The sequence below is a fragment of the Ovis canadensis genome, chromosome 4 (genome assembly GCF_042477335.2).
Source record: "Ovis canadensis isolate MfBH-ARS-UI-01 breed Bighorn chromosome 4, ARS-UI_OviCan_v2, whole genome shotgun sequence".
In the NCBI taxonomy this organism is placed as follows: Eukaryota; Metazoa; Chordata; class Mammalia; order Artiodactyla; family Bovidae; genus Ovis; species Ovis canadensis.
The window spans coordinates 56,437,067-56,460,279 of NC_091248.1; the positions used below are offsets into that span (position 1 = coordinate 56,437,067).

The 23,213-nt window shown below is 35.9% G+C and overlaps 1 protein-coding gene across 1 annotated transcript in view; it reads right to left on the reverse strand.

Moving 5' to 3' along the window:
• LOC138439037 (uncharacterized) overlaps positions 1–23,213 on the reverse strand; it is a 262,340-nt gene that overhangs the window by 76,820 nt on the left and 162,307 nt on the right. The window lies entirely within an intron of this gene.

The window sequence follows — 23,213 nt, forward strand, 5'->3', positions numbered from 1 at the left end:
TGAATATAATCTCAAGAGCAAGTGAATGTCCAAAGTTAAGATAAATTCCAGGCCCCTAAACTCAGACCAACAGAAGAGAAATCGAGAAAGTTCCATAGCCCTTAGTAAAGGTATCATCTCCCATGTCCACCTCAGGTATCAAGAAGGAGGATGAGAGATAAAGCAGGTCTTCCCAAGAACAGAAGTAAAGATAGACTGAGGATTTTTCTCCATCATAAGAGAAAGTTATCCCTTTTCCTAAAGAGCAGGATTAGATAACAGTAATGGATAAGTTGTTTTTTACTTATCATTCTCCCTTTCTCCAAATGAAAATTTTATTTCAGCTATCTCACAGTTCTCTTTCACTGTAACTGAATACATCAAAACAAATAACTTGTCATTTAAATCTATATGCTATCTGGTCACATCTATATCTTCTAGAAAAACTTCATGTGACCCTGATATCCTAAACTTGAAACTGGATGCATTAACAAATCATACTTTTAGATTATGTCTCTCATGGAGAAGGTGAGTACCTTAACTCTGAACTTAGAAATAAGATATTGAGTCACTAAGAGATTGTGACAGACATGGCAGGTTAGTTCTCCAAAGGCATTTATAATCCATGTTTGTTTTGCCTTTCACTGCTACAGAAGATATAGCTGCAATCCATATTGACTCAGATGCCCCTAATTTGTGATCTTGTAAGTGTTGAAAGGATAAATTCAGGTTCAGCATGGGGAAATCAGGAAAACAGAGGGTTTCCTTACTATCCTACCTTAAGAAAAAGAGTGGTTATGAAATCCCATTCTGGACAATGAGACGTTTGTTGAAGCTAAAGAGGGACTTAATTGGAGAGGTTCTTTTTGTTTTGTTTTGTTTGTTTGTTTGTTTTAAGAGACGGATCTAAAAGGCTTCTTGACTTCTTGACTCCAGCCTGTTCCCATTCCTTCCCCCTACCCCTACCTAGAACATGCATTTGAAGTATATAAGTGCAGCAACCATTTTCTGACCAGAGGATGAAAAAGCCATTAAATAAATTTTGATGGAAGAGTAATATTGAATAATTTGGATCTATGATAATATACTTGAAAGATTATACTACTCTGGGATTTCCTTTTCCAGAATTCTAGCTTTATGAGATAAGTAAACCCTAAAAGTACATTGATTAACTATTATTAATAGCAAATTCTCTTCAAAATTTAGTAGCTTATCACTCTTGTATCCATGGTAAGCCTATATATAAGATAGGATGACTTGGCAGTGTCTCTGCCTCACATGGTTTCATTCTTTTCTGGGATGAGCAGAATAGCCCAAACAAATTTTTATGGTGACGGCAGAAGCACAAGAAAGCAAATGATAATCCAAAATGTTTCTTAAGGTCTAGACTTAAAACTGGCATGTTTCTTCTATTGGCTAAAGCAAGCCACATGGCTGAACTCTAGTCAAAAGATGGGAAATATGTAATATGGAAGAAACTTTGTATTCTGCTACAAGTTAATCACTAAAAAGATACTGCCTATAAGTTTAAATTATACAAAGTGGCCCATCTCTGGGAACTCTGCCTTCCATATGATAATCATAAAGCTAAAATACCTTTACTTAGCTCACAGGAACTCTCTGCTCCCCCACCCCACCACTGCCTTTACAATAAGAACAATCACAAGCTGGGTCCTGGAACAAGTATATTAGGATGGTCAGTCATATGGGAAGGATATAGATGAAGCAGTCATTGGTCAAACAGGAGATGTACAAACAGCAATAGAACAGTCATCTTGAAAGAGGCCTAACCATACATATATTTCTGGTGATTGTGAGTTCTTTTCTGGTCTGCCTATTTAAACAATAGTTATAAAAATAATAACGTATATTTACATTCATAGAAAATGGATATTGTGCTGATAACCAAACTTACTAACATATAAGTAACATATTCTTGTTTGGAGTTAAATGGTTTACCAACTACCTTTTAAGCCTTAATTACAAACAAGTTAATTTTTAAAACAGTAAAATAATATAAATAAGATGGGGTTTTAAAATAAAACAATAAAATTCTTAGTAAGATTTTTTTTTCAAAATTTGCTATTGCAAGTGAAGACTGTATACATGCAATACTAAACACATATTCCCTGTATTAAGGAACAAATGATAAGAATAGCATTCATCCAGAAAATAGAATAGTTGCACATGTACAGTCTGTCTTTCAGACAATCATTACCCTATTAAGTACCCAGACTTCCTAAAAACATGATAAATAATAGTTTATAGAGCAAAGAGTCAGCTGGGTCCTATTTCATCAGAGAAAATCCAGCCAGGTAGCTGTTTAACAGATAGCCATCCAGGCTCTTTTACTAAATTAAACCCAGCTGGATTAGTCTAGAGATGGATGCTCAACACCAAGGCCTTTGCATGTACTGGGGTCTACTTAGATTGAACTCAGGTTGGTCATTATCACACATTCTCACAACTATCGGAAAACACCCTGTTAGGGCTGAGCCAGAGGGGCCTCTGCCTTGTGTCTTGTGTTTTAGAAGGCCCTCTCCTCTCCCCCGGGCTTCCTTGGTGGTTCAGAGGTAAAGAGGGAGACCTGGGTTCAATCCCTGGTTTGGGAAGATCCCCTGGAAGAGGGCATGCCAACTCACTCCAGCATTCTTGCCTGGAGAATCCCCATGGACAGAGCAGCCTAGTGGGATAAGTCCATGGGGTCGAAAGAGTCAGACACCACTGAGCGACAGAGCAAAGCACAGCACAGCTCCTCTGTTTCCCACACTTTCTCTTTCTCTTCTCCTCTCGTGAGCAACACACACACATACACACACACTCAAAATTTTAATTAAAAAACACACAAACCAGTCTATCATTTGGAATGCAATGTGTAGCAGTAGCAGACAACAAGTAGCCCAAAATTACAGCTCTCCTAAACTCCTCTTTAATATATACACACAAATACATATGAAGTAGGTAAACAACAAGAACCTACTATATAGCACAGGGAAATACATTCAATATTTTGTAATAAACTATAATGTAAAAAATATGAATCACTTTGCTGTACATTTGAAACTAACACAACGTTGTAAATTAACAATACTTCGATACTGAGCTACTGTACTGACTGACTGAGGACCGTAACCTGGAAGAAAGCCTCTCAGCTAGCTCTGAAGAATCACTCTGGAGAAACATCATTTTCAGCACAGTTTTAAATCTTGTCAGAACAAAGAAAGAAGAAGAATAAACAGAGAAGAGCAGAGATTCAAAAACTATCAATGAACAGTGAATCAATGTGAACAAAAGATGCATTCAGAATGGCAATTAGGCCAAGATTTTTAATGTAACAAAGTATAAAACATTTCTTCATATTCTGTTAAATTATATATGGCAAGCAACTATTTGTTGTTCAGTCAATCAGTTATATCCAACTCTTTGAGAACCCTTGGATAGCAGCACACCAGGCTTCCCTGTCCATTACCATCTCCTGGAGCTTGTTCAAACTCATGTCCGTTGAGTTGATGATGCCATCCAACCACCCTGTCCTCTATCATCCCCTTCTCCTCCTGCCTTCAACCTTACCCAGCATCAGGGTCTTTTCCAATGAGTCAGCGATTCACATCAGGTGGCCAAAGTATTGGAGCTTCAGCTTCATCATGACTTCTTCCAGTGAATATTTAAGATTGATTTCCTCTAGGATTGACTGGTTTGATCTCTTTGCAGTCCAAAGGACTCTCAAGAATCTTCTCCAGCACCACAGTTCAAAAACATCAATTCTTTGATGCTCAGCCTCTTTTAGGGTCCAACTCTCACATCCATATATGACTGCTGGAAAAACTATAGCTTTGACTAGATGGACCTTTGTCAGCAAACTAATGTCTTTTAATATGCTGTCTAGGTTTGTCATAACTTTTCTTCCAAGAAGGAAGTGTCTTTTAATTTCATGGCTGTGTCACCATATGCCATAATTTTGGAGCCCAAGAAAATAAAGTCTGTCACTGTTTCCATTGTTTCTCTATTTATTTGCCATGAGGTGATGGGACAAGATGCCATGATCTTAGATTTTTGAATGTTGAGTTTTACGCTACCTTTTTCACTCTCCTACTATTTGAGTTTTGTTGGATAGTGAAATAGTTTTTTTAAAAAAAACACATTTGTCAGAAAAGACAAATGAAATATTCTTACTTTCTGCAACTATGTATCTGACAGGGTCACTTTCAATACTTTAACCAAAACATCATATGACAACAGAATGAACACAGAAGTAAGAAATATCATCTTTCTTAGTAGGTATAAAAATCTAGTTCTTTACATTGACATTAATAAGATTTTAAAAATTTAAATAGTAACATTCATATCTCTATTTATTTTGGAAAATAGATATAATCCTCAAAAATATGAAACACAGCAAGTTAAAAAATTTCAAATAGAACAGAAAACTGAGAGAGGAAATATCAAAGTAGTAATAAGTTAAGTTCTCAAAAGAAATACTGAGATTTCCCCTCAAAATGATCTTGAGTTCACAGTTTTAAGCATACCTATTCATCACATGGATGATCGAAAAAGCAAGAGAGTTCCAGAAAACATCTATTTCTGCTTTATTGACTATGCCAAAGCCTTTGACTATGTGGATCACAATAAACTGGAAAATTCTAAAAGAGATGGGAATACCAGACCAACTGACCTGCCTCTTGAGAAACCTATATGCAAGTCAGGAAGCAACAGTTAGAACTGGACGTGGAACAACAGACTGGTTCCAAATAGGAAAAGGAGTATGTCAAGGCTGTATATTGTCACCCTGCTTATTTAACTTATATGCAGAGTACATCATGAGAAATGCTGGGCTGGAGGAAGCATGAGCTGTAGTCAAGATTGCCGGGAGAAATATCAATAACCTCAGATATGTAGATGACACCACCCTAATGGCAGAAAGTGAAGAGGAACGAAAGAGCCTCTTGATGAAAGTGAAAGAGGAGAGTGAAAAAGTTGGCTTAAAGCTCAACATTCAGAAAACAAAGATCATGGCATCTGGTCCCATCACTTCATGGCAAATAGAAGGGGAAACAATGGAAACAGTGGCTGACTTTATTTTTCTGGGCTCCAAAATCACTGCAGATGGTGATTGCAGCCATGAAATTAAAAGACACTTACTCCTTGGAAGGAAAGTTTTGACCAACCTAGATAACATATTAAAAAGCAGAGACATTACTTTGCCAACAAAGGTCCGTCTAGTCAAGGCTATGGTTTTTCCTGTGGTCATGTATGGATGTGAGAGTTGGACTATAAAGAAAGCTAAGCACCGAAGAATTGATGCTTTTGAACTGTGGTGTTGGAGAAGACTCTTGAGAGTCCCTTGCACTTCAAGGAGATCCAACCAATCCATCCTAAAGGAGATCAGTCCTGGGTGTTCATTGGAAGGACTGACGTTGAAGCTGAAACTCCAATACTTTGGCTACCTGATGTGAAGAGCTGACTCATTGGGAAAGACCCTGATGCTGGGAAAGATTGAGGGCAGAAGGAGAAGGGGACGACAGAGGATGAGATGGTTGGATGGCATCACTGACTCAATGGACATGGGTTTGGGTCAACTCCAGGAGTTGGTGATGGACAGGGAGGCCTGGCGTGTTGAGTTTCATGGGGTGGCAAAGACAGACACAGCTGAGCGACTGAACTGAACGGAACTGATTCATCACAAATGATATCAATAGAACATTTTGGAAATATAATTAATGATGTGCAGTAATTCTCCGAACAAAATGATAAATAAATCATCATAGGTTAGAAATTATAAATTAAGAATAAAGTCTCAGATCTTTTTGGCATTAAATTCAGAATCAGATAGATGCTGCCCGTTCTCTTGGCCCTTACAGAGTAACTGGAACACAAAAACTTCTTACAGATGATTTGGAGAAGAAGGAGCCAGGCTTACAATATAAAATCAGTGTCTGGAATAAACTCTCTTCATTCATGTAACAGAGAAGGCAATGGCACCCCACTCCAGTATTCTTGCCTGGAGAATCCCTGGGATGGGGGAGCCTGGTGAGCTGCCGTCTATGCGGTTGCACAGAGTCAGACATGATTGATGTGACTTAGCAGCAGCAGCAGCAGCATTCATGGAAAGATGCTGAGCCTAACTGTAATTATTCCCTGTGGATATGACCCATGGACTTGGTTGGCATATAGACAACCACCCAATAAGCACTTATGCCAACTTAATAGCTAACTCCATGAGCAGGTATGATGTAGGTCCAGTGTCACCATGCGGTAGATGCTAAGAATCTTGTATATGACCTGCCTCTTGACTGAGTTGGAGAATGGGCAGGTAAAGAAAAATACAATGAAAGGACAAGAGAGAAAACAAACAGAATTTAAAAAAAAAAAAAAAAGGTCTTGGTGAGCCAGCACATGAACACTATAAAATCCTTAAAAAACAAAACAACAGTAGAAATTAGACCCCAAAAATTTAATAATTATACAATGTGAAACTATTATCTTTGAAATAGTTTTAAGATACATACTTTAAAATAATTAAAGAGAAAATAGAAAGAATGACAAGTAAATGTAAAAACAACCTCCAGCTTTTACTGTTTGTAGTCATTATGAGAAAATTGAGGAAGAAATTAGTCAAAGATAGATGATTATAGGAGAGAAACAGCTAGAAATACAGCATATAAACTAATTTTGTAATCAAGTTTACAGAATTAATATAGGAAATATCCTCTAGACTTGTCCAGTAGAAGTTTCTATGGTGGTAGAAAGATGCTATATCTGCATTGTCCAATATGGTAGCCACATTCTAGTTATTGAGCAATTCAAACATAACTACTAAAATTGGGGAATTAAACTTTGCTTTATTTTTAATTATAATTAATTTAAATGTGTTTAAATAAGCATACATGGCCAGTACCTGCCTTGTAAGATAACAAAGTAAGATAGAACATAGTCAAAGAAAAAAAGATAAAAGTTTGAAATGTGGCCCTCAAGAATTTGTTCAGAGAATAGCATAAAGAGATAAATACAAATATATAAAAGCACAAATAATAAAGAATGAAGGTAGATTGAGACTCTAAAATACATGTCTAAATGAATTTCCAGTGGTAGATAATAGAGGGAACATTGACGCATCACTGTGTGAAGAGATAATGGTGAAAAATTACACAGAAATAAAGAGACAAGATTTCAGATTGAAAACATGAGCTGTGATTAAGAAATAAAGATAAAGACATGTCTAAACATAATCCAGTGAAACTGCAGAAGAACAATGGTAAAGAAAAAAAAACACAGAACCTAAAACTACAAAAGGGAAAGATTATCTACAACTGAATGACAGCTAGATGCACAGAAAACTTTTCATCAGTAACAGTATTGGCCAGAAAAAAAGAGTAAGATTTTCAGAATGAACTAATAATCTATAATTCAATGGTAGATAAACTTTTGTTTATGAGGCAAACTAATTACTTTTTAAAGAAATAATGCAAATAAGAGTATTTATTTTATAGATTTCATAGATCTTTCACAAAGGAAGCATTAAAAGAAGTATTTCAACATGAAGAAATGTTTACTCATGAATGGGATGCAAGAAAAGAAGGAACAAAAAATGTGCAAATAAACAGTGATAAATCTGACTATTACAACCCTTAGGTTGTGTCAATTGTGTCAATTGTCAGAATTGGAGGGAAAGACTGAACAACCTATGTTCATGCTGGGGAATTTTTCACCCAGCTATCAGAAAATTATGCATCAGAAAAATCCCCAAATTAAGTGAAGACATGGAAGGTTTAAATTACACAGATAATCATCTTGATCAAATAGCTTTAAATATAATATGCTACATAAAGACATAGATTCTTTTCCAGCACATGTGAATACTGTGCAACAATTGACCACATAAAAATTATCAATGTGAAAGGATATATGATATATATACATATATATGTCACATTTTCAAGTGAAATGCTGCTTAAATTAGAAAGCCCTTGGAATTAATTGTTAGTTAGAACTCAGGAAAAAGGAAGAAATGAGTAAAATGCTATTCATTAGGAAAGTCTGTGTTCCAATAGTTCGGTTTTAGGACTAGATCATAGGCAGAAATGGCTAGGAATATCATCTCATGGAGTAGATGGTTGAAGTTGTATAGGAATAGAGTGTGATCAAATTAAAATCTTTCAATTTTATTCTATAATTCTCTCACCTTTAAAATTCATTAAATTTCTTTGAATGCAATAAACATTTAACAGTGGTACCTTAGAAAATAAAGTGGAATTGGACATATTCTCTTTTAGGAGTGATCTAGATGAAACCAAGCACACTTTAGCAGTAACATCAAAGGAAAGAAGAGATGAACCAAGGTGAGCCCAGATGGAGCAACCTGATAGATAACCATGACCCTTTGGTTTCAGAAATAGAGAGAGGCATGACAGACTTTCAACAGCTGTGGGGATGAATGCTTGTGCAGTTAACTCTTAGAATAATAAATGAAAAAGTAACCCCTTTCTGGGGACATTCAAGTTAACTTCCATAACATATCTTATTTGATTGAAGAATATGGCTTAGTAAACTCAAGGGAAGCCTATTTTTCTGTAAAAACACATATTTCATTCCGACATGCCTAAAATAAATTTGCCATTATGTCTTTACTACACAGAAAAAAATCTACTTTGAAGAACAAGTAAGCCAGACATTCTGTTTCCATTAAGAAAGCAATGTAGATATCTTATTAAAAGGAAAATCTATCATTTCAAAAGGATGAATTAATACTCTAAAAAGAGTTCCTGCTGGCTAAAGTATTTAAAATAAATCTAAGAACATTTTTAAACTCTAGGTCCATAGAAATTTAATTTGATTGTGAAGAACACACACTTTTTGCACTATAAGCTCTTCTTTCATAAGATTTTATTCTTATAGGCATGTAAGAGTAAATAACAGTGTCTCAGGAAGTCATTTAAACTTAAGGAAAAAAATGTTAATTTTCATCAACTCAGGTGACCTGAAATTGCTAGCATGTTGAATGTTCAAGAATAACTGTTGATATATTGATATGTTGATATATCGATATGTTGACATATTCATCAATTAATTGAGACTTCATTTTTTAAGACTTTGAAGTTTATTGGCAAAACAGAGATCAACACTTAATCACTCTTGCTTTAGAATTTGATATGGGTGCCTTAAAATGAACTTTATCTATACAAACACTTGCTGTTTGAGGAGTTGTGGAACTGACAGAACATGAACTTACGTGGATCTTAGTAGCAGACTTATTATTGCTTCCCTTCCCAATCTGGAAAAAATACACTAAGCAAGCATCTAAGCAGTTTCAAATTCTCAATGGAAGAGTTTACAATATCCAGACAAAACTTAATCTATCTTTCTGTCTAATATGCTAGCCATTATGAAAGGTTATGATATCTGAACTGAAAGTTCCAGTTTGGCACACTTAATATTTCACAGCTTTCCTGCACTTTATTGAATGTATCAACTAATTTCATTCTAAGCCAAAAACAGAGACAGCCCTCTCAAAAGCTACTTGATAAGAGCATATAGAAGAATCAGTCTACTTCATCATTGTTAGAGATAAACAATTCAGAGAGTATTTTCTACTAAATGCATTATCTTTGATTCATAGAATATCTTCACATCTGAAATTGCTTTAATGACAAAAATACTTGTTTCCATTTAAAATGTACTATTTTTTCTTATTTATTGGCTTTAAGCAAGTCATACCAGGCAAAAAATATGGGACTTCCCTGGTGGTATAGATTGGACTCCACCTGCCAATGCAGAGGACACAGGTTTGATCCCTGGTCTGATTCTACATGCCACAGAGCAACTAAGCCCATGTGCCACAGCAACTGAGCCTGTGGCTCTAGGGCCTTCAGGCCACAATTACTGAGGCCCTGGAGCCCTACCACCTGCACACTGCAACTGCTGAGCCCTTGTGCTGCAACTGCTGAGCCCATGTGCCTGGAGCCTGTATTCCGCAACAAGAGAAGCCACTGCAGTGAGAAGCCCATGCATTGCAATGAAGAGTAACCCATGCTCACCACAACTAGAGAAAGCCCACACATGGTGACAAAGACACAGCACAGTCAAAAATTAAATAAGCAAATAAATTAAAAGACCCCAGATAACCAAAGCAGTCTTGAGAAAGAAGAATGGAGCTGGAGTAATCAACTGCTGGAAAGTTGATCCCTCAGGAAGGGTTGTCTTTTCATCTGATTTATAGCTTCCTTTGCTGTGGTACACATGTACAATGGAATACTACTCAGCCATAAAAAGGAATGAATTTAAGTCTGTTCTTGGCGGGGTCCAGCCCCGGTGGATCCAGGGTGATTCGAAGGTGGGGACGGAGTCGGCGTCTTTGGAAAAATACATATTTAATCACAGATATAGAGAGATTAGGAATGGATAGTGTAGTAGGAAGATTAGTGGAGAAAAGGAGGCTGAATAACTTGGATTACGTGGAATAGCATCCATGCTCCAGATGGGAATTCAGCCAGAAAAATGGGAGCAAGAAAGAAGCGACATGGGGGAATCAGTCTTTCCGGAAACTGATCCGATTTCTTTATTTTGGGGTTTGCTTATATACCTTTTGTTACACATAGGGATGAATACAGAGTCGTGCGGGGGTCAGCAGTCCTGACCTTTATCAAAATCAGGTGCTTCACATAAATGTATAAAAAAAAAGGTCTTAGGAATATTACATCATCTTCTGGCCATGAGTGAGACCTGCTGACATTTTATGATCCTTTCTTTCTGATAACCAAAAAACTTATTTCTTCCAAGGGTGTTTTTTCTTAAAACAGGCACCACCCTCCAAATAAAGTTGCATTCCTATCGGGTGAGGGTGTAGTGAGTTACAATCAAGAAAGGAACTTATTTGACCCAAGGTTAACATGATTAATCTTAAAGGTTAATACTTATTTCTCCTATATGCTTAAAGGTTAATACTTATTTCTCCTATATGTTTAAAGGTTAATACTTATTTCTCCTATATGTTAGTTATATTCATTATAAGGGTAGGGAACATGGAGATTTAGCAGCAAACATCAGCCCAACAAATGAAAATCCTTTCACCAATGCTCCCCTTAAGATCTATTTAGTCTTAAGATATGATAAAGTTACATTCTTACATAGCAGGGACACAGTGATTTATAACAAAGTACAGTGATCTATTACAAAAGAGAAAATCCATTAACTCAAAAAGTCTAGTATTGCTAACATCAAAAACTACCATATTTCCTTTGCTATATTCCAAATACATTGATTAATATATTCCCAGGTGCCTAAGGATATGGAGGCCTGGTGGCAATTATTGACTCAAACAGAAGAAAAAGTCCTATGCTAATTAAGACTCTCAAAATACTCCAAAACTCTCTGTGCTGTTTATGGTTGAGAGGTAGTAAACAATCATGTGCCTAGTGGCAGCAGTAAGGATAATCCTGTCACACAAGCTAGTCTGTCAGCAGAGAGGTTTGACCTGAGACATCCTTGTCCCACCCAGAGCAGGGAATCAGCAGCAATTATTGACACAACAAATGAAGAGACCCTTCACCAATATAATTCCTAACCAACTATACTAATAATTTCTAACTCCCCAAAAGAATTTGCCTTTAGTAAGTCTAAAACATCTCGTGCCTCTCAGGTTAGGAGGCTGTAGACAATCACATGTGGCTGGGCGAACCTATACAGGTGGGCTAGATAACCTTCAGAGGAGTCCATAAGCTGAAACACTCTTGTCACGCCCAAGAATTTTTATCGCCTTGGAGCTGCACGTTTACTCCTTCTCCGAGAGAAACGGTTATGGGAGAGAGCCCCCCGTAAAGTCAGAGGTGTAGGTGAGAGCATAAAACAGACTCTGGTTTTGGGGTTAGATGCTCAGGAACAGGGAGTTTCCTGAGGCTTGATCACGCCTTTGCGTATGCCAAGCCTCCTTCCTCATGACCTTTGCCATGGGCGGAATTCCTCACCCTGGCCCCCAGCAAGTTCTAATAAGGTAGATGAAGCTAGAGCCTGTTATACAGAGTGAAGAAAGTCAGAAAAAGAAAAATGAATATTACATATTAATGCATATATATGGAATCTAGAAAAATGGTACTAATGAACCTATTTGCAGTGCAAGGATAGAGATGCAGACATAAAGAACAGACTTTGGACACAGCAGTGGGAGGAGAGGTACGTAGAGAACAGACTTTGGACGCAGTGGGGAGAGGAGAGGCTGGGACAAATTGAGAGGGTAGCACTGAAGTATTTACATTACCATATGTAAAACAGATAGCTAATAGGAAGTTTCTGTATAACACAAGGAGCTCAACACAGTACTCTGTGACAACCTAGAGGGGTGGGATGGGGTGGGGGGGATGTGGGAGAAGTTCAAGAGGGAGGCAACATATGTATATTTATGATTCACACTATTGTATGGCAGAAGCCAATACAAGATTGTAAAGTAATTATCTTCCAGTAAAAAATAAATTTTAAAAAATCAGAAAAAAATAATTTAAAAATATATGATGGTACAGACCACATCATAAACCCATCATAATAAGCCCATCATAAGCTCCAGCAGATGAGGGATTATATTCTCAGTTGTAAACAGCACCTAAAGCAGACTGGCCCAGAAAGCTAACCAGTAAATACAAGTGAATCAAGAAATGGATGTATCTACAAAAGCCTCTCAAGAAACAAAGCAACATGTTTGGTAAACTCAAGGGACTACTGCCTTATTCTTTCATTCATTTAAATATATCCCATTGCAGTATGATGTGATAGCCAAATCTGAATCTATGCTTTAAATATTTATATTTGATTTGGTTATTTAGGCAAGTTGTTTAGCCTCTCAAATCTTACCTTCTTCATATACACAAAGGGGTTAATGATAACATACACCTTATATACCTAACCACTTGATTATAAAGATTTACAAAAAGACACTATGAAATCTATTTGTAAATTAATATAGCAATATGTATACTTCATTTAGTTAAAATAATTTCTGTTGTTGTTTGTTATTGTTTTAGTTGTTAAGTCGTATCCAACTCCTTCGCAACCCTATGGACTGTGGCCCACCAGCTTCCTCTGTCCATGGGATTTCTCAGGCAAGAATACTGGAGGGTTGCCATTTCCTTCCCCAGGGGAATCTTCCTGACCAGGGACTAAACCTGTTGTCTCCTGCACTGCAGGCAGATTCTTTACTGCTGAGCCACTGGGGAAGCAATTTCTACCATCAAATTAAGTTAAAGATTATTTCCATCAACAAAGTAGGAGATTTTAATATTTGTCCTAACTTTCCCAATAGCTATGTGTAAATCTCTAATTAACCTAATTATAGTTGTTTTTTTATATTAAAATAGAAAATTTGGGGGGGGGGGTTCTTCCTCAAGAGCTCTTCTTTTATTTTTTTCAAATTTTGTTTATTTATTTATTTTTGACTGCACTGGGTCTCTGTTACTGCACATGGGGTTTCTTCAGTTGTGGAGAGAAGGGGCTACCCTTCATTGTGTGTGCAGTCTTGTCATTGTGGTGGCTTCTCTTTCTGCAGAGCTCAGGCTCTAGGGCGTGCAGGCCCAGTAGCTGTGGTGCATGGGCTTAGTTGCTCCGAGGTATGTGGGATCTATCTGGACAAGGGATTGAATCCATGTTCCCTACATTGCAAGGTGGATTATTACCCACTGAGCAACCTGGGGAACTTAAGAGCTATTACATTCTGATTCAGTTTATATACCTAGCGTGAGAGCAAAACAAAAAACAGAATATCACTAAATATCATTCAGACTCTGGAAGTATTAGCTTTACTCTTCAGGTCCTAGAAAATACTCGTTTTTAACCATGAAAAGGAGTGTGAAGACAGAAAATCTATTAAGGTAATTAAACTTATTGACATATTGAACATTGAGTTCAAGGACTTGCAGAGTACTAGAGTAGGTCAGTATTTTCATGGTAGCTCACTGGTAAAGAATCCACCTGCAGTGCAGGAGACATGGGTTCCACCCCTGGATCGGGATGATCTTCTGGAGAAGAAACTGACAGCCCACTCCAATATTTTAGCCAGGGAAATCCCATGGACAGAGGTGCCTGATGGATTACAGTCCCTGGGGCCACAAGAGTCAGACATGACTTATCAACTAAACCATCACCACAGAATTGGTCACAAGACGTTCTTAAGTCCCTAATTGTTTACAATAGATTGTGTATAAGTGAGTGTTTTGTTCTTTTCAGAATATCCTTTATCTTTTATCAGGAGTTTCCCAATCCCTGAAAGGATAAGAACTACTCACTAAAAGAAAAATGGACATTGGGTATACAGGGTAAATCATGAAGTTTGTCATTTCAGCTACTGAATTGTTAAATATGTTTATGGAACTAAATGTTTATGGATGATCATATGCAAAATGCAGAAACACTCTATTAATTTGCCCTTTATTATTTTACTCTTTTTAAATTTTCTCTTCCCCTAGAGGTCCTTGGACTGCAAGGAAATTCAACCAGTCTATCCTAAAGGAAATCAGTCCTGGATGTTCATTAGAAGGACTGATGTTGAAGCTGAAACTCCAATATTTTGGTCACCTGATGTGAAGAGCTGACTCATTTGAAAAGACCCTGATGTTGGGAAAAATTGAAGGCAGGAGAAGGGGATGACAGAGGATGAGATGGTTAGATGGCATTACCACCTCAATATACATGAGTTTGGGTAAACTCCGGGAGTTGGTGATGGACAGGGAGGCCTTGCGTGCTGCGGTTTATGGGGTTGCAAAGAGTCAGACACAACTGAGAGACAGAACTGAACTGAGTAAAGAATACTTAAACAATAGAGTCTATGAAAATACAGTGTTCAATGGGATTAATTCTACAAACTATGAATGAATTTTAGTCAAGATGTCTTACAGTGTCCATAACAAAAAAGTATTTTAATGACTATTCCAATAGCCCTTCTCAAAGTGATATAAAGGTTCAAATATTGCCTAAAAAGTGTTTGAAGTACTGAAGGAATAATGAAAATGCAAGAAATTACTGTGTTAATATTTTGTGCTATGCACCTTTTTGTTTCTTATGTTCTCCTTTATAGGTTTTGCTTTGGGAGTTTAGAAAAACCAATAAAAATTGAACACTAAAATATTAAGCTTATTCATTTTAGAAATTGCCACATTTTGGAGTCCAGGGAACTTGCCTCATACAGCCAATTGATTTTAAAATTTTCAATCATAAGTCACTGAATTCTCAGGTCAAAACTTCTCAATTTTGCCTTAATAGTTTCATAGGACGTCATAAGAAATTGCAAAACTTTTCAAAGTTAGCTCCTGTATTTGTCTCTCACTATTATTGGAAAAGCACTGAATTAAAACCTCAAACTTTGCTCTTTATTTGTAAGACAGAAGAGTAAATGGAATAAAAATATTGATGATTTTTCTTTATCACTGACTGGTTAGACATAGTAAAAATTGGTTCCTTGTAATTTCATTTAAAATATTTGTAAAAGTAAGATGTTCCCTCTTCATTTCTCCATGCATTACAAAGAGTGTGGGGAGAAGAAGTTGGCAGGATTGATGTTTTTAAGGGGCTTTTTGAACAATATATTTTATGATAACTGAGAGTCATAAAAAAGACACCATATTTATACATCAAAAACAAGATTTACATCAGTGTAGAAGACTATGTGATCATTTTGTTCTATGCTTTGTACTTTTTAATACTTAAATTTAGGAAAAATTTAAGATAATACACAACATGTGTTCTATTTAAAACTAGGATGAGATGGTTGGATGGTATCACTGACTCAATGGACATGAGTTTGGGTGAACTCTGGGAGTTGGTGATGGACAGGGAGGCCTGGTGTGCTGCAGTTCATGGGGTCGCAAAGAGTCAGACATGACTCAGAGACTGAACTGAACTGAACTGAATATTAAATGTATTCTTTGTATGCGTAATATTTTTTTTTAAAGAATAGAAATGTTTATATTCATACAGGTTTGTTGAAGTTTACAGGGAGAATCTAGCATATATATCTATAAAAGGTATATGCAGGGATTATATGGACTAAAACTTCATTAGATATATTTGTTCTCTTTTCTAACTTTATATCTCTCTATCTTTCTCTTAATAGTTCACTTTTTGCTCTTAACACTTACCCTTTTTATATTACATCAAGGATTTTGTCACATGTCCTTGTACTCCCTTGCATTAGTGTGGGCAGAGTAGATTTTGTCACCCCATTAATGTTGGGGTTGACCATATGCTTTGCTTTAGCCAGTGAAATGTTAGCAAACAGACATCATTTTCATGGTTTGAATTCAGTTCATTTCAGTTCAGTTGCTCAGTCATGGCTGACTCTCTGACCTCATGGACTGCAGCATGCCAGGCTTCCCTGTCCATCACCAGCTTCCAGAGCTTACTCAAACTCATGTCCATTGAGTTGGTGATGCCATCCAACCACCTCATCCTCTGTCATCCTCTTCTCCTCCTGCCTTCAATCTTTTCTAATGTGTCAGTTCTTTGTATCAGGTGGCCAAAGTATTAGACTTTCAGCTTCAGCATTGGTCCTTCCAATGAATATTCAGGACTGATTTCCTTTAGAATTGACTGGTTTGATCTCCTTGCAGTCGAAGGGACTCTCAAGAGTCTTCTCTAGCACCACAGTTCAAAAAGATAAATTCTTTTGTGCTCAGCCTCCTTTATGGTCTAACTCTCGCATCCATACTTGACTACTGGAAAAATTATAGCCTTGACTAGACGGACTTTTGTTGGCAAAGTAATGTCTCTGCTTTTTAATATGCTGTCTAGGTTTGTCACAGCTCTTCTTCCAAGGAGCAAGTGTATTTTAAATCCATGGCTGCAGTCACCATCTGCAGTGATTTTGGAGCCCAGAAAAATAAAGTCTGTCACTGTCTCCATTGTTTCCCCATCTATTTGCCATGAAGTGATGGGACCAGATGCCATGATCTTAGTTTGGATAATATCATGGTATTATTTGGTTTGGCCTACCGTGCTTCTGTAATTTCCATGAGAAAAGCACATTTCAGGAAGCCACAGCCTCATTAACCTGAAATTCAGAACAAAAGTACATAGAGATATATAGCATCAAACTAGAAGCTTGGAGCCGAGTCTATCCTGGCCCTGCCTAGCTTATGTTAGCTGAACAACTGCCCACAGGAAAACTGACATGCAAAAAAAATACAGTTATTATAAGCCACTGAGACTTTGTAATCCCAAGCCCTACATGATCTGTATACTTATATCACATGTCCTAGTACAATCTGACTTTCCAAAGTCTCAATTTCTTAATTCAAAAGTTGAAAAAGAATCTGGTTGTTAGTCAAAAATAAAATTAACTGACAATGAAATAGTTGTCAACTGGACTTGTGGTACAATCTTAGCTGCTCATTCTTGGCTATAAGCAGAACAAGTTTTCTTTAAATTCTCATTAAAATGGATGTGAACAGGAGATAGATGAAGGATTTTTCAAATACAATGCTTAAAGCAATAATGTTTACTTTCTGCTCTTGACCTGCAGTTTGACATGAAACTTGTCTAGCAGTACTTGCTTCAATCTGTCCAAAATTCTGATAAAAATACATATTACAACATGGTAGAAAAAAAAAACACCATAAACACGAAACATTGGATCTTGCAGCCAATCTATGCTTTAACTCCAACAGATGGTTCCACTAATATAAAACTGATAGCAAGGTGAATTATAATTACAGATCAAGATCAGTAGCTTGATATCAGCAAATGGCAGAAGAGGGAGTACTATATTCTGTTCCCCTACAGACACTGACTTAACAATATATGACCCAAAACCAATTTATAAGAATTTGAAAAAACAGTTAGGAAGTCTCAACACACAGACAAACTAAAAGTCAAGAACAACTTTCAGCCATATTGAAGTGGGTAAGAAAAACCGTTTCATTTCAACTGCATCAGCCTTTAACCCAAGCTGGCACAAGTCATGCAAGGGAGGAAAAGCCCAAGTCATCATTTCATCCTTGAGAAAGGAAGTTCTGGCTTCTTACCAATCTGTCCAAGGGATGGTCTTCTGTCTTGCCTGACTCAAAATTATGCAAATAGAACTTGCCTGGGGACCACAGAGAACAAAAGAAAGCTTAGCAGCCTGTGATAGAACCAGATAATTTATAATACTGCAGACAGGAACAGGCACAGCTCACAGTCACTGGGAGAAAATGTCCAACTCATGACTCCTCACTTGAGAGAGAAAGGAGAAGAGTGGAATATACATAAATATTGAAGCTTTCAGGAGACTAATTTGTATCTCAGCTGATTTTGAATGCTCCAGGGTACTCGCACAGCTTGTATCCTTGGAGTATGCATAAAACAAAAAGAGCTCAGTGGTTTTGTGGAACCACTAGAACCTGTAGTAACATAACAAAACAAAACAAAACACCAGAGGGAGAAAGACTGCAGGAACCTGAAAAAGAAACCTGTAGACATAACTAAATGAGAAGCAACACATCCAAACCCAGCAAGACATATCATCATAAAAGGTTTGCAGGCACCTAAAAGCTCTAGCCAGGCTGATGGGCAAAGGTCTTTTCCTGTACAAAGACCAATCTGTAAATCATGAGACAGGTGGCTATTTTTTTCAAATGCATAAATCATGACAAGGAAAAAATAACAAGGCATATGAAGAAAAAGGGAAACATGTCCCAATTAAAGGAACAAATCTCTACAAACTGACACTGAAGAAGTGGAAGGATATGAAATACCCAAAAAAGAGTTCAAAATATTAAACTCAATACACTACGAGAGAACATAGATTTAAAAAATGAAATCAGAAAAACAATGTATTAAAAATAGTAGGATATTGGCAAATATATATTCAAAGTGATGAGAGAAAACAACCAAGAATACTATATCTGACAAAACTGTTCTTCAATAATGAAAGAAAATTTAAAACCTTCCCAGATAGATGAAAACTGACAAAGTTCCTCACCACTAAACTGCTTTAAAAGAACTCCAAAGCCAGTCCTTCAAATTGAAACAAAAGAACTGCAACACGGAAGTGTACAAAAATGTAAAGCTTTCTGGCAAAGTAAATATATAGGCAAATACAGATTGTTGTAATGCTGTAATGGTGATGAGTAGATAACCTTTAATACAGTTATAAAATGAAGATAAAAGCATGAAAATAGCTATAACTATAAAACTATGTTAATGACAAAAAATAGTTTTAAAAATGCAATTAGTGACATTGATAACATAAAGCAAGGGTGATATAAAGGAGTAGAGTTTCTTTATGCAATGAAATTGTTAATTTAAAATAGATTGTTAAAAGATGTTTTATATTATCCCCATGGTAACCACAAAGAATAACCTATAAAAGGTGTACAAAAAAATGAGAAGTCAATCAAAGCATGTTACCTCAAAAAAACATAACAAAATACAAAGGAAGGGAAACAGAAAAGATAACTATACCATATACAGAAAACAGTGAACAAAATGGTAATAGTAAGTCTTCCCTATCAGAAGTTAATTTAAATGTAAACAGATTAAATCCTATAATCAAAATCACATGCAGTGGCTGAAGGAAATGCATAGGCTCAAAATGAAAGGATAAGATAGATACTCAATGAAAATGGTAACCAAAAGACAGCAGGGGTGATACTTATATCAGGTAAAATAGAGTTTGAGTCACAAACTGTCACAAGAGGCAAAGAAGGACATAATTCATCAGGAAGATATGACAATTATAAATATAAATATACCACCTTGATGTACTCCTTTTCCAATTTTGAACCAGTCAGTTTTTCCATGTCTGGTCCTAACTGTTGCTTCTTGACCTGCGTACAGGTTGCTCAGGAGACAGGTAAGGTGGTCTAGTACTCCCATCTCTTTAAGTTTCCACAGTTTGTTGTGATCCACACAGTCAAAGGGTTTTGAGTGAAGCAGAAATAGATGTTTTTCAGAATTCCCTTGCTTTTTCGATGATCCAACGAATGTTGGCAATCTGATCTCTTGTTCCTCTGCCTTTTCTAAATCTAGCTTGTACATCTGGAGGTTTTTGGTCCACATATTGTGGAAGCCAACTTGAATGCAAAATGCTGGGCTGGATAAATCACAAGCTGGAATCAAGACTGCCAGGAGAAATATCAACAGCTTCAGATATGTAGATGATACCACTTTAATGGCAGAAAGTGAAGAGGAACTAAAGAGCTTCTTGATGAAGGGGAAAAGGAGAGTGAAAAATAAAAACAAAAACTAGAGACCTGACACTTCTTGATTTCAAGCATCTTACAAAGCTACAGTAATCAAAATATTATGGTTATGGCATAAAGATAAACGTAATAGACCAATGAAACAGAATATAGAGCCTAGGAATAAATCCTCCTGAAAATGGTCAAATGATCTTTGTTTTTTTTTTTAATATAAATTTATTTATTTTAATTGGAAGCTAATTGCTTTACAATATCGTATTGGTTTTGCCATACAACAACATGAATCTGCCACGGGTGTACATGTGTTCCCTCCTGAACCCCCCTCCCACCTCCTTCCCCATCAAGGCTATACAATGCAGACATTATAGTTTCTTCAGCAAATAGTGCTGGGAAAACTGGGTATCCACACACACAAGAATGAAGTTGGACTCCTGCCTGACAGTGGCAAAGTCCTTAAAATGGACTACAACCCTCAACATAAGATCGGAAACTATAAAACATATTCCTTTTTCTTGATTTTTTACAATAAGCATGTAACAGCTTTATAATCAAGAGTTTGCAATATCAGCAATCAGAATCTTTTGTAATTCTGACCTGCATTTATTGTCTTAATAGCAGTTTTATAAAAACACATAGAAAATTATTTTTTCAGCTTAATTTATACTATATAAAAATTTACTTTTCAGATGTAACTAAGTTTGAATATCCAAAAAGACAGAAAAATTGCACACACACATATGCCAATATATTTAGAAATAACATATAAAGCTTGACTCCCACCCCAAATAACAAGCCTGCTCCTTGTGTACCATCTTCCTACTTTACAAGAATTTCTTTAATGATCGCATGTAAATCAAATAGGTATCTTTCTTTGATTTACATAAACAAAATAAAAACAAAGAAATAAAAGGACATTTTTAATTACTTTGATATTTTTTCCTAACCTCTGACATATTTTATTAGTTGTTTTGCAATGCTTGTTTTTTGAAAATGCAAATATATAGTGGCTCTTAGGAAATTTTAGATTCTATTAATCTCTCACCATATTAATTTAATACTGAGGATTGAGTACTTTTTTCACTTATTTAAATACTGTAATTTTTACCAAAAATATAGATAAGAATAAATCAGTTCTCATGAGGAAAATATCACTTCTTCTTTTAGTGAGTGTCTTGAAATAATTGTAAGAAGTTCTTTTTATTTTTTATCTACTTTTGAAGGATTCAATCATTGGTCAGATTTTATTTTTTCTGCTTCAATTTTTTTTTCTGTATGATTTTGTCCTAAGTGATTACAAGGATTTTCTGCTGAAAGTAGAATTCAGTAGTAACATTAACTCCAAGTGTTTGCTAAAACCAAGAAAAATCCAGTAAAAAATTAATACTCTGAATAATTTTTTTTTGAGTATCCAATGTGAATTTGCCAGTATTAATTCTAATAATCTCTTTCTTCTTGGTGAAGCAGTGGTGTGCCCTCTGCTCTCTGCCTCTGGGTATTTTTATTTCATTTGATAACTGTGTAAAGCCATCCTGCTGTGGGATTTATGAATCTCTTGAATAAAGTGATGGCAAAAGTAATGGCACACATTTGAGTATTACCTTAATTAGGCAACTCATGGAGTCTGTCTCATTCAGTTTAACTGTTTCTTTCCCCACTGGTTTATTTTCATGTCAGTGTTCTATTGGCTTGTTTTCATTTAACTGTCTTACTGCATATTTGAGAACAAAGTGATCAGAAAGTATGTGCTGATTTTCACTGAACTTCAAGTCAGGCTGGTTGAGGTAGCTTCCATTGCTGTGTGAGTTAGTCCTGCTTTAGGAATACTTAATTGGTGACCTTCAATAGCATTGTTTATTTCTGGCATGGAGCTTTGATACACAGGATTACTTGAATAACTTCAAGAGTCAATTGAAAATAGTATGGAAAATTTTTTTAAAAAAGAAAAGACAACAGTATATCAATCAAATTTCATAGCAAAGAATTGATCCCCTGAATGCTTCTGGTGAGGATTCTTAAGTCTTTTAAACTTATAATCTATTGGAAAGATATTTTATTCAATGCGCAGTATTTCAAAGTTATTGGTTTTTTTTTAACTTGTTATCCTTTACTATTTTTTAATTTATTTATTTTTTTATTGAAGGATAATTGCTTTATAGAATTTTATTGTTTTCTGTCAAACCTCAATATGAATCAGCCATAGGTATACATATATATCCTCCCTTTTGAATCTCCCTTCCATCTCCCTCCCCATCCTACCCCTCTAGGTTGATACAGAGCCTACGTTGATACAATCCTCTAGGTTGATATAAAGCAATGAAAGCAAAACTAACAAATATGTTGAGAGGAAAGGAAAGAAAGAAAAGAAAGAATAGACATGCAAAGTTAAATAGAGGTAGGTGAAGAAGATTTATGTACATTAAAAATTAACTGTAAGGGAAAAACAACAGTAGAAAAGGCAAACAAAGGAATAAATGTTTAAAAAAAGTAGGTTTAAAAAAATCAAAAATTAAAATTACAAAAAAGAGAAAAGAAAAGAAAAAAAAAGGAAAACTCCACAGAACTGTAAGAGCTCATCATAGAGGCAGTGGTTTATAACAACAATAAAAAGTGTGACTGAATATACACATACACATATACACACATAAGCAAAATCAAAGCAGTCCAACAATAATAAAGTACGACAGGCTGACCCAGTGAACAAAGAAAACTGAAAATTATATCTAACAGTTAGGAACAAAACTAACTAAAGCCCAAACTGGAAAACATAACTAACACAAGGTGCCAATTGAGAAATAAAGCAATGAAAATGAAACTTTTATATTGAGAGGAAAGGAAAGAAAGAAAGAATTGATACTCAAGGTTAAATAGAGGTGGATAAAGAAGATTTATATACATTAAAGATTAACTGCAAGGGGAAAAGAACAGTAGGAAAAGCAAACAAAGAAACAAGTGTAGAAAAAATAAATAATAATAGGATTAAAAAACTAAAAATTAAAATTAAAAAGAGAAAAGAAAAAAAGGAAAACTACACAGAACTGCAAAAGCCCAACATAGAGGCATAGGTTTATAACAACAATAAAA